The following is a 14,705-nucleotide window of genomic DNA, read 5'->3' as shown; positions in this document are numbered from 1 at the left end:
AAAAGACAGAATGGAGGGTATACCAGGCAAAGGCATGCAACTTTTTTAAAAAAGTTTTTTTTCCTGGATATGTCCTCCATTTCAGCCTTCTGTCCAGGTAAAGGTAAAGGTAAAGGTATTCCACATTGACAAGGTTGTCGAGTTATGTCCGTATGGGGTGGTGCTCATCTCCATTACTATCCAAAGAGCCAGTGTTGTCAGAGACTACTCTGAGATCGTGTGGCCAGCAGGATTGCACAGAATGCTGTTTACCTTCCTATCACCTATCTACTTGCATTTGCATGCTTTTGAACTGCTAGGTTGGCAGAAGCTGGGAGGAGTGATGAGAGCTCACCCCATGATGCAGCACCTGGTTCTCGAACTGCCAATCTGTCAATCTTGCAGTTTATAGAGTCAGCTTCTTAATCACTTGAGCCACCGCATCCCCAAAAATGTCCTCCATCTGGAGCATGACTAAGAAGCACGGCTACCTATGGGTGTTGTTAGCTTTTCTTAGCTATGCCCTCCATTGTTTCCTTGAATGTCCTCCCTTTTGCCCTGCCTTGTCCTCCTTTGCCGTTAGGAGGGAGGTCTGGTCACCCTGCCTCCATAGAGCCACAAGAACCCCCCTCCCCCTTTCCCCATCCTGTATCTCCACCTGGAGCCACTAGATGGCGCTGCGCGAGGTTGCCTTGTTGTTGTGAGCGCAGCTCTCCTCGCCTGGCTGAAACAGAGTGGCATTCATTGAGGCGCCGGGCTGATCCCGAGTGGTGCTCCATCACTTTCCTCTCTGCCAGCCCCCTTGGAGCTTTCTCCTTGGGGCTGCCTCCTTTTCCCTTTTGCTGTGTCCTGATGGTGCCTCCTCCATCCCAGCTGAACTCTGCCTAGGCGAAGAGGGCAGCGGTGCCAACTCCAGCAGCTGTGCCAAGGCTGTGTGCCTTTTCTTCGGGTGGACTGAGGAAGACTCACCACTTTGGGGTCCAGAGAAGGGTGAAAAATTGCATGGAGGATGGAAGCCCCCGACAGGAGCACCTGATCCTTGTAAAAACTGGACATCAGTCTCTTTAGAAAGAAGAACAACAACAAATCCCCGGCTGGCTTTTTCTTATTGTTCGTTTATTTATTTATTTATTATTAATTTTGAGCCACTCACCCCCTCTTCTTTGAGGAAGAGCCACCCTCCCTCGGACAAACCCAAGTCCTGCTCCGTTGGGAAAGAAGGGAATCATGATCGAGTGAGTGGGGGAAACGTGCAGTGAACAGGTATGGCATTTCTTTAGGGTCCTCCGGATGCTGGCAGAAAGACATGTGTCTGGAGGGCTTGGTTCTTGAACTCCATCCCTTCTCAAAGTTCCGGGGGGGGGGTCTTTTTTTCTCTCTGACAAAGCATGCCAGTTACATAACAAAAGAGGGGGTCCATTTCAGATTTTCTTCATGGGGGGGGGGGGGACTAAATAAAATAAGAAGAGATGGGGGCTGTGGGAAAGGCAACCAGACCAATTGGTTGTGGGTACGTCACCCCTCTCCCTGCTTTTTTTTCCCCCCTTTTGTTTGGCTTCAAACGTTTGAGGATCTGGGAGGAGAAGGGTCTCAGAGGAGCCAAGGTAACTCTTGCCTTCTCCTCCCAATCCTCTCCTTGGGATGCTCAGGGAAAGGATCAAGGAGGAGAAGGGTCTCAGAGGGTCCAAGGCACCTCTTGCCTTCTCCTGCCCAGTCCTCTCCTTGGGATGCCCAAGAAGAGAAACAGGGAAGAGAAGGGTCTCAGAGAAGCCAAGGCACCACTTGCTTTCTCCTCAATCCTCTCCTTGGGATGCCCAAAGAGAGGATCAGGGAAGCGAAGGGTCTGAGAAGCCAAGGCACCTCTTGCCTTCTCCTCCCCATCCTCTCCTTGCGATGCCCAAGAAAAAGATCAGGAGGAGAAGGTCTCAGAGGGGCCAAGGGACCTCTTGCCTTCTCTTCCCCAATCCTCTCCCTGGGATGCCCAAAGAGAGGATCAGGGAGGAGAACGGACTCAGAGGAACTAAGGCACTTCTTGCCTTCCCCTTTTTATCCTCTCCTTGGGATGCCCAGGGAAAGTATCAGAGAGGAGAAGGGTCTCAGAGGGGCCAAAGCACCTCTTGCCTTCTCCTCCCCATCTTCTCATTGGGATGCCCAAAGAGAGGATGGGGTGGAGAAGGGTCTCAGAGAAGCCAAGGTACCTCTTGCCTTCTCTTCTCTAATCCTCTCCTTGGGATGCCCAGGAAAAGGATCAGGAAGGAAAAGGGTGTCAGAGAGGCCAAGGCACCTCTTGCCTTCTCCTCCCCATCTTCTCCTTGGATGCCCAGGGAAAGGATGTGGAGGAGAAGGGGCAGGGTGCCAATGAAAGGGGCAGAGGGGTGTAGGGGAATGAGCGTGCACCCCTGCTCCTCTTTCCCCACTCAGCCTTCCCTTTAACTGGCTTCTGAATTCGCAATTTTTCCATATTCGCAGGGGTCTCATTCCCCTACCCACCCACCCACCCCGAATATGGAGGGAGGACTGTAGTGTTTCTGAGAGTGAAAGAGAGAGAGAAGTAGCGCGTCTATCTTCTTTTTGCTGCTTCCGAAATCTCATCATTCAACTCTGAATTGGTGGCGCTCCTGTCTACCAGCAAGAAAAGAGGGCTCTCACCATTGGGGATTACTGCCTCCACATCCAGAGGTGGGTGGGGAGGGTAAAGGAGGGGGAGGAATAATGAGACAGATGCCCCCTCCCCCTGGAAAGTTGTAATTTCTTTTTCCCTTTTCTGGAAAGAAAAAAAAACCCTGCTTGACTAAAATTAGACTTGGGTGCCGCTCTGAAGTTACAAAATTGTCATTGTGGTGATGTTGTTGTTGTTGTTTTTAATATGTGTATTGAATTGGTGAGCCTATTTGGATCAGTTGTTTGTTGGTTTTGTTCCGTTTTGAATTATTGTACCAAGAACACACAATGATGTTTATTTCTTTCATGATGGTGGGGAAGACATAGTACAACCTAGTTATGAAACAGATCAAGGCACTCAATTTCCAAATTCAGGCGCTCAGGGAAAACAAGGCAATGCTTCTAATACGACTTAGTTTTCAGTGCCAATTGAGCAGGAAGGACATCCACATGAAGTTTGGGCTACGAAACAGCAAGGCTGGTGGTAAGCTAAAACTGGTGGCAAGGTTGTCCCTGATTTCATCAGATGGCACCCTGGATTGGCATCGCAGCAGGCCAATGGTTGTGCTGGAAGGAGGCCCTGAAAGTAAGGAGATATGTGACACTGTGATGCAATGTCACCTAATCTATGCAGAGGCATCCAGTGCCTTCCTGAATCTTTCAAGGAGTTGTGCGATGGCAGAGCAGCAAGCTAGAGAAGTCTTCCAGCTAATGAGGTGGTGCCTAATTTGTCTTGCTCTGAGGAACAGAGCTCACTATCACCATGGCGACCTAGGGAATATTCCCTTCTCTTCCATAGAACAAACAAAGAGAGGGAAATCTATCCCATAGATTGCAAGCAGAGTGTGTGGGATAACACAAGGGTTATCCATGGCTGATCTGTGCAATGACGTTCAGGGCTCGGTGTTAAAGACGAGCGCATGGCAGCTACAGAATGCCCTGCATAGAACTGTTGCAAACTCAACAACAGCACCATGGACAGCATCAAAAGGCCCGTGAATTAAGTCATTTGATAGCATGCTGGGAAACCAGTGTGGCTTGCTGAAACTTTCCGCTCTGTTATGGTCATTTTAAAAATTAAAATCCATAAAGAATGTATTGAGCTTGTGAAGGGAGACTTGTGGCATACATGACATTATCCATATGCATGTTAAAAAGAATAATCTGTTTTGTGCCTGACAATATGGTGCAATATCAGAATAGTTACATGAAATAAAGACAACAAAGACTCCAATAGCATCTTGAAAACTAACACATTTGTTATAGTGTTATTATGGAATATAGCCCATAGTCCACAAAAGCCCCTAGTATAATAAATGTGTTTGTTATTAAAGAACTGGATGGAGCTTTTAAGGTTCCACAAAACTCTTTGTTGGTTTTTAGCCACAAGAGTCTAACACCGTTAGACCCTTTGGAAACTGAAATACAGGACATCTTCAGTAGGTGCAAAATGGATCAGGCAGAAAGGACTGAAAAGAAGATGGGGTAATCTGTAAAAGAGCCCTTTATTTGTTCTTAGCTGGCTCATTGCTTCAACTTTTCAGGGCACTAGATAATAGCTAAGCAACTGTTTCAATCAGTGCACTATGTAGATAGAATGCAGTCTGCACGGAAAGAGCAGCTCTTCCTAATGAAGAAGAAAAGGGAGTTCATGTACCACTCATTTCAGTCCATTTCCACATAAACCTGTAATAGTTTTTTTTTCTTTTATTTATAAAGGATGGTTATGCATTGATGCCACTTTGGTTGAGAAACCAAAGGCCAGAGATGTGGTCAGTTGATCTGATCTGCTGCTAGATCTCTGGGTGGTTTGCTGTAGTTCAGCAAAGATTTCTGATTCTTAGTTTTTTGTGGGTTTTTTGGGCTATGTGGCCATGTTCTATAAGAGAACCCACTCTCTTTCAGGTTAGCATTCTCTGAAGATGCCAGGCACAGATGCTGGGGAAATGTCAGGAATAAACTCTTATAGAACATGGCCACATAGCCCAAAAAACCCACAAAAAACTATGGATGCCACCCATGAAAGCCTTCAACTTCACATTTCTGATTCTGTTTTTAACAATAGCAGCAACAAAATGATCCCCATAAATGCATACACAACCACACACACTAAATCAAACTGTTGAAATTATTAATTATTGAGGCAGCCAGGAATGTGTGAAAGGGACTGTGCAATCTTCATTCAGTTCCAGGATTCAAAACAGACACCTGGGTTCAGAATTCATGGATGTTATGTATGCATCTTTTGCATCAGGCTCCAGTTGCTGGATCTTGTGATTCTCATTAATAACAATGTCAGCACCACAGTCCTGAAGTCTTCCTACTCCTACCATTTCCGGCAGCAGCTCAAATGTCTTTAGACTACATTTGCTGCCTTAAAGGTAGGCCAGGATTACTATAACAAACATGTCCCATGGAAGTAGTACCCAGCATTCATGTTGCAGTCTGTCTCAACTAAAGATATTTAGCAGAAAAAACATGTTATGCATAAGGACTCTTATAGTACAAAGATGGCACATGACACCCAAATTACTGAAACAAAAATACTATGTAGTAAAGTGGGGAGAAAAATTTTCTTTTTTAAAAAACAGGAACTTTTCAACTTGCTACCTAAGTGTTGCAAAGTGTCTTGAGTATGACTTCTGAGTATGAAAAGTGAATAGGAAAGTGTCCTCTGCAAATGTTCCACAAATCGTCTAAGGAAATGGTCTTATTTCTGTTCCCATTGACGACATAATCCTCTACTCACATATCAGTGGGATAGGCAGTAAGCCACCACTACACTGATGAAATGGCTGCAGTACCCAGTGGATATTGGGTAGGGAGAGAGGAGACACAAAAGCAGAAAGTACTCCCTCCCATGACATAAAAACAACAACCACCCACAGGATCTTTGAAATCATCACCGATACCACCAATCAGGGACTGTGCTGGCAAAAATTGTGAAGTGCCTCCCACATATGGTAGGAGCCAATGACTCATGAGCACTTTTGTCTATTATGGCAAAGGTGCTAACAGGAGGCATAGGAGACAGGTGTACATTGCAGCACATTCACCCATTCCCTTGCTTAGCTGTGTGGGGTGCCCTGTTCTATCACTCCCTGTTGTTGGAGTGGAGTTAGCTGTGGGAGTCTGGAGGCACAGAGGTACCTCCTAGGTACCTGTTATGTTTCTAAGTTCTTGGATGAGTTGGGAGGCCAGTCTGTTTTGTGTTTGTTCCCTTGGTGTTCAAGGAGCCTCTTCTCCATACTTTCCAGTATCAAAGCTTCCTTTTGTGGTCTCTAGATGGGTGTAACAATGGTCCAGCAAGAGATTGCTCTGGGTTCAGTGTACACATGTGAAGTTTGCATACTAGGGATGGTTCTGTGGACTTTTTCAGACAAGGGAAATTGGATGTATAATCCAATTGCAATCCGAACGCAATCATGGGGTTTCAAGGAGCGCAATCATGGGGTTTCATGTTATTGCATGATAGACCAGTACACACAAATTCGGGCAATGGCATGCTATTTTCAGGCAATGGGAAGCCAGTTCAAACGCATTAGCATTCACATAAATTTGCTGAACTAGCGAATCCACGTGAATGCATTCTGGCCCCACTTTCTTTTCATTTGAAATTAAGAGAAATTCCTCACATGTGATAAACTCCTGTGTGTGACTGAGTGTTGCATTACACCATAGCCTATGCTCTCTCAGAGCAACATGAATGGGACAAATCATTAAGATGGGAGGCTATTTCTAAGTTCATTTCTCATTCCCAAGTCAAGGTTACGAGATGATTTGCACTGGATCTGAAGGTGATATATTATGTTGTTTGTGGAGGCATGACCATGGATTGAAGGGGCAAAGAATAGAGCATAAATATGCTCCTCCCTTCTGCAACCCACAATTTTGCTCTTATAACTGTTGTAAAGGCCTTCTGCCCTCTTTTAGCCCTTCGGCTTTTCATAGCACAAAAAAAAATTTGGCATTCCACTAGCATACCAAAATTTCTCTCAGCTCCTATACCCCAGGTGTGGGCTCCTTCCCCTTGCCTCTACACCTGCCAAAATTGAGACGGTGCCACCAAATTGATGCAATAACTATTAGACTCAATTTAAAAACACTTGACACAAAATACCTGCTTTAAACATGGCTTGTTCAGTTGGTACCTAAATTCAGTGGCACATTTTGTTACCAAAATGCAACGGCATGTTTTTGGTGGGGACTTAGTAGGTTACAAAAACTGATTTGGAAGGGAACACCACCCATGTGTCATATGTTGCCCACCCCTGCTATGTCCCTCAGCTGGCAGATCATCAATGCAGAACTGAATGCCGAAAGTAATTGCAATGAAACTTCATCATTTCAGTGAAACTTGGAACAAACCAGGTTGGCACAGTAGCAGTACTCAGTGGACTGCACCATATGTACACAATTTTCTTTTCACTTGGGAAATTAGAAATGTGTATACCTGCCAATACAGTTTTCTTTTTTTAAAGTGCGTGTATTTTATTTCAGTTTTGTCTTCACACTCATGCTGAGAAGATGTTGTTAGAACTAACTTTTATGTAACAGTGGGAAAAAACAAACTGTGAACATAATCCAGCAAAAGCTACATTTTTTACGTTTCATAATTGCCATCAGGTCCTATACTTGCATTCCACAACCATTTCGTCCACAGGAATCTCATTCCAATGCCATAGAAATCTAAAGCAGCCCACAGATTTCCTGAAGCTAGGAGTTTGGAGGGGGGGTTGTTTTGTTTTTTGCATGTTTTAAATAATGTTTAATGTAATGTTTAAAAAATGTTGTCAAAAATATGGGTAAACGAGGCAGAGACCATAACCACATCCCTTTGTATATGAATTGGGGAGAAAATCCCATTGAACACAATGGGACTTGCTTCAAGATAGATAAATATAGGATCATTTCATACAGCTGTTTGGTTGGTGGCTTGTCTCATTAACATATCAGAGCCACAGGATAAAACTAAACTGATCAGCACAAGGGAAAAACAAATGTAACAAATATATTCACATTTTTCATTCTATGGGCTGTTTTCATGTTATTTGAGAACTTCCCTAAAATATATCCACATATATGTCTGTTGGTTTACACTGACATTGCTAGTTCTGTGCTTCTATTTCTTGCTACTATTGTTTCTCTCTATTGTTAGAAATACAAGATAATTAAGATCAGAGAAGAAAACAGGAAAATAATAGTGTTCATTTAGGAAAGAAATCTTTCCATGAGTCATTTTGGTGCTTTTCCCTGTGTCAATGTATTTTCTTTCTCTTTTTTTTTCTCCTTTTGAATTTTGAAAATATATTTTCTTTTTGTTATTGCTGTGGTCTTGCAAGGTAGTTTTATGAAGAGAAACAAATGTTTGAAAATATACCCTTGTATACAAATGTCAGATATCTGTGATTCACCGGTTTAAGTTACATCATCATATATCTCAGTGCAAATAATTTGAATTTGAGGGAGAGAGGGACGGAATGACTGGATTAAGGCAACAGGGGGGAAATTTTAAAAAGAATTCAGGCATAAGGAAGAACACTGGTGTTTCCTTGTATTTGTGCTATGTGCCTGCCTTCATGTGGCTGCTGATTAGTTCCTTTATTACTTTGGGTAAAATTACATTCAGTGACAGCTTATGCAATGTTGGAATGGTGGAACCCAATGAGATGTTGTTTATGCTGTTGTCACAACTTCAACTCACAGTATGCAGGGACTAATAAAAGCAAGTTACAAAAAAAATGACTCTTCTAAAATCAATAGCACAGTAATTTCTTTTAGCTTACATCAGATATGTACATGCTGCATGTCACACTTGTGTAGATCCAAGATTCAGTGCCCTACAGAACAAAGATTTACTGCCCATGACTGTGGTACAAACTATATACATTTTTTCAAAGGGGCTAACTTGTAAGAAGATCTAGTGCTGTGAGAGCCCATATTAGTCTCTGCTGTCCATACAAGGCTGAGGAAAAAAAGTATAGTTATCCTGCTGCAAACTCTGTGCTTCTGCCTGCAAAACACTTTTCAAAAAATCATGTTTAACCCCAAGTATATCCTATTCATTTCAGTGGGGCTTATTCCCAGGTAAGTGGTACAGGATTGCAGCCTAAAATAGTAGGATGATTGTGTTTATTGTATAAGCCAGTATTCTTAAATGCCTAACAAAATTATTTAAATCCAATTTACATTCTGTTGCATGGGATTTCAGATGGAAGGGAGACAGAAATAGAAAGGATAAAACAGCAAAAGAAAGAAAAATTACTATAGCCATCCAGGCTCCAGACTAGATCATGGGAAGAAGTCATTTCTATTTTTCCAGAAGTTTAGTATTTAATTCACCATGTTGTGAATGATATTTTGCCTCCTGTAAATGTATTAACATCTTGTCAAATGCATGATTATTACATTATTCATTCAGTGGAAATCTTGTATTCATTTGCAAAGCAAATCATTCCAAAGACAAAATAATTAAAACTGTAATAAGAGAAATAGACTTCCCCTCAGCTACATCTTTTAATAGTGTCTTTGTATCTAAAAAGTGGACAGAGGAAAACATGATGAAAGTGATACACTATTATTTGTTTTAGCTAGATATATTAAATATACTCGTTTAAGGTTTGTGGAGAAGTGAAGTGTAACAGTGCGGCATTAAAATAGTCCTGCAATCCATGTATTATTTCCATGTTCTGATTTTCAGGTGTATTAGGTGAGCAGGAATTTTTTTACTCAGTAAGAGTAAAAACAATGGGAGGAATTTCTGCTTTAAACTATTTTGTTCTCCCAGGCATTTGAAGGATGATCCTTTAATTCTGCCTTGAGGGTTGCGATTTTACATCTTTTATTGGTTTTTATTGTTTGGCTGTATGTTTGTGTTTATTTTCCTTTTCACTTTTTTGTTATTTGCCATAATGGAAGTTTCATACTGAAAACTGGAATAAAAATAAAACAAAGAATAAAATCAACAGTCCAGTTGTTTATCCTTGATGATGAACCTCATGTTGCTTGGATCCACCTAAGAGGAAGAGCTATATGAAGTACGGTGTTTAAGGTTTTTACAGAAACATCTTTTGTTATATACGTATGTCACCACACATTACTTACAAAATGTGTCTGGTAAACAGTGAGATTTGGCAAACCTTGGTGAGCTTTTGTGACATCACAAAGCATTGATGTTACTGTGGCTCCAGTCTGAATGAGTTTGTACTTGTTGATCGTGATCACAGAGGTTTTTCAGGGTGTGAGATTTGTCTTCCATGTATGATTTTGTACTGGTAGTTGTTAGAATTTCCTATCAGTATACATACAAGCTTTGTTGGAAGCAGTAGGTAATCCGGGGTTTATTTTCAACGCATTTTTTATTCTTTTAAAAATAGATCTCAGTGACACTCTTGCAGAGTCTGAGGGCAAAATGTTCGGAGTTGTGAACAGATCTGAATTATAATGTTGCCTCACTTACTAAGAAAGAATTATTAACTCACGCAGTCATGGATTTTTAAGTCATTCATTTATTATATTAATATCTCATAATTCATCCATTGAACTCCAGGCAGGAAATATGCCTCTCCAGAAACATTTTCCCCTCAGACCTGTGGAATGGGTTAAACTGAGAAACAAGGACTGTCTCAAGATCATACATGGAGTCTTCTGATTGACTGAGTGGGGAATTGTGGGGGTTGTAGTCCAATATATTTTACAGATAGAGTTCTGCACTTTGGATAATTCCTTTAGAGTTTAGACTAGAACCCAGAACAGATTCACCAAACCACCACTACCACCCCAGCATGGAAGCCACTGACTACCAATTGTTTAATTGAGTGTTAGACTAGAAAAAGAAGATTCTTACAAGAATCTTAGTTCCTCGAGAGCACAGTCTATTTTTGTTTGTTTATTTCATTTCATTTCCATGCCACCTTCCTCTCAGAAAGTGACCCAAGGTGGCTCACAGATAAAATAATTTTAAAACAATAAACATTTAAAAACAATTAAAATCATTTAGCTAAAACTATATAAAATTATGTAAACATACAAAAGTTAAAGAACATAACTAGTGCATACAGTCCATATAAAAGCCTGTTTGACATGATTATATATTATAAGCCTGCTTGAATAAAAATGCCTTTACCTGCTGGCAAGGCAAAGCAGAGAGGAGGGCAGCCTAGCCTCCCAATGAAGGGAATTCTAGAGGATAGGAACAGCCATTGAGAAGGCTCTCTCTCTCATGCCCTCATCAGCCTATGATGGTGGCAGACCTGAGAGAAAGACTTACCCCATGAATCTTTGGAACCTTGCAGATTTATGTGGAGAGATGCAATGTTTTGTCTCGTCTGGACATAAGCCATATAGGGCTAGATAATTAGACTGGCACACAGCACTGAGGTCATCCAAGGACAGATTTTCCACCAAAAGAATATATATGTGATGCTTATAGTTTATTAAATCAGAATGGAAACTATTTTGATATTGCCCATCAATAATGCAGACTGCATTATTGGCAGGTGGTATTTGATGCTCCGCCACAGGCAGCAACAGCTCTGAGGCCATTTTCTTCCTACATGTTAGGTAACATAAGAGGTAGGAGCCAAATTGTTTGGGGTTTTTTTCTGTTTGGAAGAAAACTGTACAGTACAGCTTTCCCTGGGATGGTACATCAGACATATGACTGGAAAAGATTTAGAAAATATCAGTAGTACTTCATTCCAGCACAGGAGATTTGGAAGGAGATGGATGAAGATATCCAAATGGGGAAGGGTCTAGAAGAGGAAAATGAAACATGCAGATGATCTGTATTCTAAAATACTGCTGCCTTTTCCCCTTTCATCAACTTCATTGCATTTCTGCTGAATTTTCCATAAGTTTCTTTCTAAGGAAACAATGATGTATAGATTGAAAAGTAAGAAGAAATAAGCTGGAAGCAAAACAAAGTGGCAAGAGAATGAGCTGTTAATTCAATGGTGTAATCAACTGCATTCTGCAGTATTTAATCAGAGGATCCCTCCATTCATTTATCCATCTCAGACTTGTGCTGCAGCATTGCAGGACGTTTGCTGCTTCTCTCTCTCTCTCTCTCTCTCTCTCTCTTTCTCTCTGATCAGAACAACATAACCAAAAGGAACATAAGGTCACCCCTTTCAGACGTTACACAAGGGCTGCCTTGACTTTGCTACAACACTTCACAGAGAACTGCATCCAGGTATGGCTGGCCCACAGTTGCAAACACCCAGCTGTTACACATGTAGGTGTGCTCTGAAAACCTCCTGTGGAAGCACCTGAAAATGAAATGTGTGATGCATCCTTCTGTATCATTGCTCATAATTTGAACCCTGCCAAGGGTCATTCCATCTCACTGAAGATTAAAGGACAGAACAGATGTGTCTAGGATCTCATCTGCATTTTATTTTGCTAATTAACAGCCATATCCCCTGGGAACTGCTTTGAGGATCAGGGCCATAATGTCCTCCATCAGTCCTCTCCCTGCCATAAGACCTTCACCTCTTGCCAACATCACCACAAGGATCTGGAAATGCCTTCCCCACCCTGCTCATCCCTGAAAGCTAAAAACAACTCTGCAGGAAATTTTTGTTGGATACTTTTCTTCAACTTGTAAACTTGCTCTCTTGCTCTTTCTAAAAATGCTGATTGGGATGGAGTAGGGAAGTCATCCTATTCTGACTTGATTATCTCTTTCTCTGAGTATTTCGTTGAATTTACCACAATGCTCCCCTCCCTTTTCCTAGATAAGAGCCAGCTTCATCCTCCTCCTGGGGAAAAGACCGAAGAATCTGCTTCTGTCCCAATCTTTGGCTGCTGCCACACTGCAGAATGAATACTGTTTGAAACTGCTTTGTCATGGCTCCATCCTGTGGAATCCTGGGATTTGTAGTTTGTTGTGGCACCAGCGCTCTCTGACAGAGAAGGCTTAATATCTCACAAAACTACTAATCCTAGTATTCCATAGCATTGAGCCACAGCAATTAAAGCAATATCCAAAATTGCATTAATTCTACAGTGTAGATGTAGCCATTGATACCTATACCCATGTTTTCTATTCATTTTCAGGAAGCTGCTTAAAGAGACTCACAGGATGGGTAAGAAAGAACTATCCTGTCTTTCATGTATCAAAAGACATCAGTTCCTTAGTAAGCAAAGTCCTCAGCTTATCCCCTAAAGAAGACAGATGTGATCATAGAAGTAATGGCTTTAAGGATGCTGACATACAGAGTTCCTTGACTTACACTAAAATAGCTTACCTGACTGACTGGCTGACTGACTGACTGAAGTCCTCAAAATACTGTAGTATCTATCAGACTAAAGCAAGGGAAGCTAAAGTGACGTTGATTCCCTAGTAAAAACCTACTAAGATTCCCTACTACTTCAGTGCCACTTCTATACCAACTGCAACATTGTGGCATTCTTCTGTACCCTTATAGTTAGGCTACATCTCATGGCCAGGGTGCCCTCACTTTTCTGCCTGATGTATACGGAGCAACCGCCCATTTTCTACTGGATGTGGCACCTGACAAATAAGAAGTAGTCCTTGTGTTCCAAATCTAAAATAAAGCATCCAGAACAAAGCAGGGAATGTTTCCTTTTTGGGACTACTACTCTTAGGCCTGTGCAGACAGCAGAGCTGTGGGGGGGGGTGGTCTGGGAGCTGTCAACTTAAAAAGGATTTCCCCCCTAAACTCTATCCAGAAGAATCAGAAGGAAAACAAGATATCCTCACCTAGCATATGACCAGAGCTTGGATAAGTTAGTTTTTCAGACTACAATTTCACTGTGGAAACTGGCCCTTTTCCCCAGTTTCACTGAGGGCCACTTTCCCAGTTTCATTATGAAAAATAAAACTGGCCACTCGTCATGCTGGATCTGTGCACTGTGGTCTGAAAAAGGAACCATCAAAGTTCTAGTCCTAAGGCGCTATTTCCCAGTGAGTGACCAATATGAAGGAGACATAGAAACTGGGAGATGCCTACAATTGTTCTCTTCTGCTACTGAAGAACTTTTATAAGGGTAGACAACTCCTTCTGGGAGCAGACAGGCATATGTAGATTGTTATTTCTTCAACATTTCATCTATAATTATGATCTCTGGCTTTCAGTCCACCTCTGGCAAGCAATACATATTGCTCTTTCTCTCTAGCATTGTTCTATTGTGGGAAAGTGGTAGTCAACATTGAAGAAAGGGTAAGGAGCAGCAATTTTTTGAAACTGAAATGTCTCTTCAAATCTTTCTGAACTTTAGTATCAATCAGCTGAAATCCCAAGTGGTAATTGTATTATCTAGTGAGAAGAAAGTCTATTTTAAAATGTATTTTTACTAGTTTGTATGATAGTCAAAATTGCAATTAAGAGGCAAAGAGTCTTATTTAGTTGCTGTGGAAATAGCATATTTGAATTGCTACAGAACCAATCCCTTAACAGAAGTATGTGATCTGTGCTGAGTTTGACTTTCTGGTGGTTACTCCTAGTGGGTTTTTTAAAGAACCGAAATCATTTGCCACAGAGCCACTCCAGTTTGATTTGCTGTGATATTATTCAGCTTTTCACTGACTTACACTGATATTGTAATACCTCTATGGGGAAAAAAGATTACTATGTCCAGTCTAATAATCAAAGAGAAACAAGTACACTTCACAGAAATCAGCAGTTTCACTATTTTTGTTCGATGCATTTATATCTCTTTTCTGTTTCTTTGCCACAGTAGTCTCTACCAAGGTCACTACAGAAAGGATACAAACAGCAACTTCATATCTTCATGCTTGCTTATATTTGTTTCCATATAATACATTCTAGATGTCCCCAGATAGAAGACTGAAATCAATATGATGCATAAATCCACAGTGAGCCATTGCTACATCATATCCATGATACCAACTCCAAAAAGAATTGCTGCAGTATCATAGAATCATAGGATCATAGAGTTGGAAGAGACCACAAGGGCCATTCAGTAACTCTTAATCAAAGCATCCCCAACAGATGGCCATCCAGCCTCTGTTTGAAGACGTCCAAGGAAGGAGACTCCACTACACTCCGAGGGAGTGTGTTCCACTGTTGAACAGCCCT

General features: G+C 41.6%; 1 protein-coding gene across 1 annotated transcript in view; it reads left to right on the top strand.

Moving 5' to 3' along the window:
• Positions 1 to 705: 705 nt before the first annotated feature.
• The window catches only part of KCNJ6 (potassium inwardly rectifying channel subfamily J member 6), a 178,559-nt gene continuing 164,559 nt past the window's right edge, over positions 706 to 14,705 (top strand). Inside the window, exon 1 of the mRNA XM_042460967.1 lies at positions 706 to 1,242. The gene's annotated coding sequence lies outside the window, so the exon portion shown is untranslated. The remainder of the gene's footprint in view (positions 1,243 to 14,705) is intronic.

The sequence above is a fragment of the Sceloporus undulatus genome, chromosome 3 (assembly GCF_019175285.1).
Source record: "Sceloporus undulatus isolate JIND9_A2432 ecotype Alabama chromosome 3, SceUnd_v1.1, whole genome shotgun sequence".
Lineage (NCBI taxonomy): Eukaryota > Metazoa > Chordata > Lepidosauria > Squamata > Phrynosomatidae > Sceloporus > Sceloporus undulatus.
This window is presented reverse-complemented; position numbering and strand designations above follow the sequence as displayed.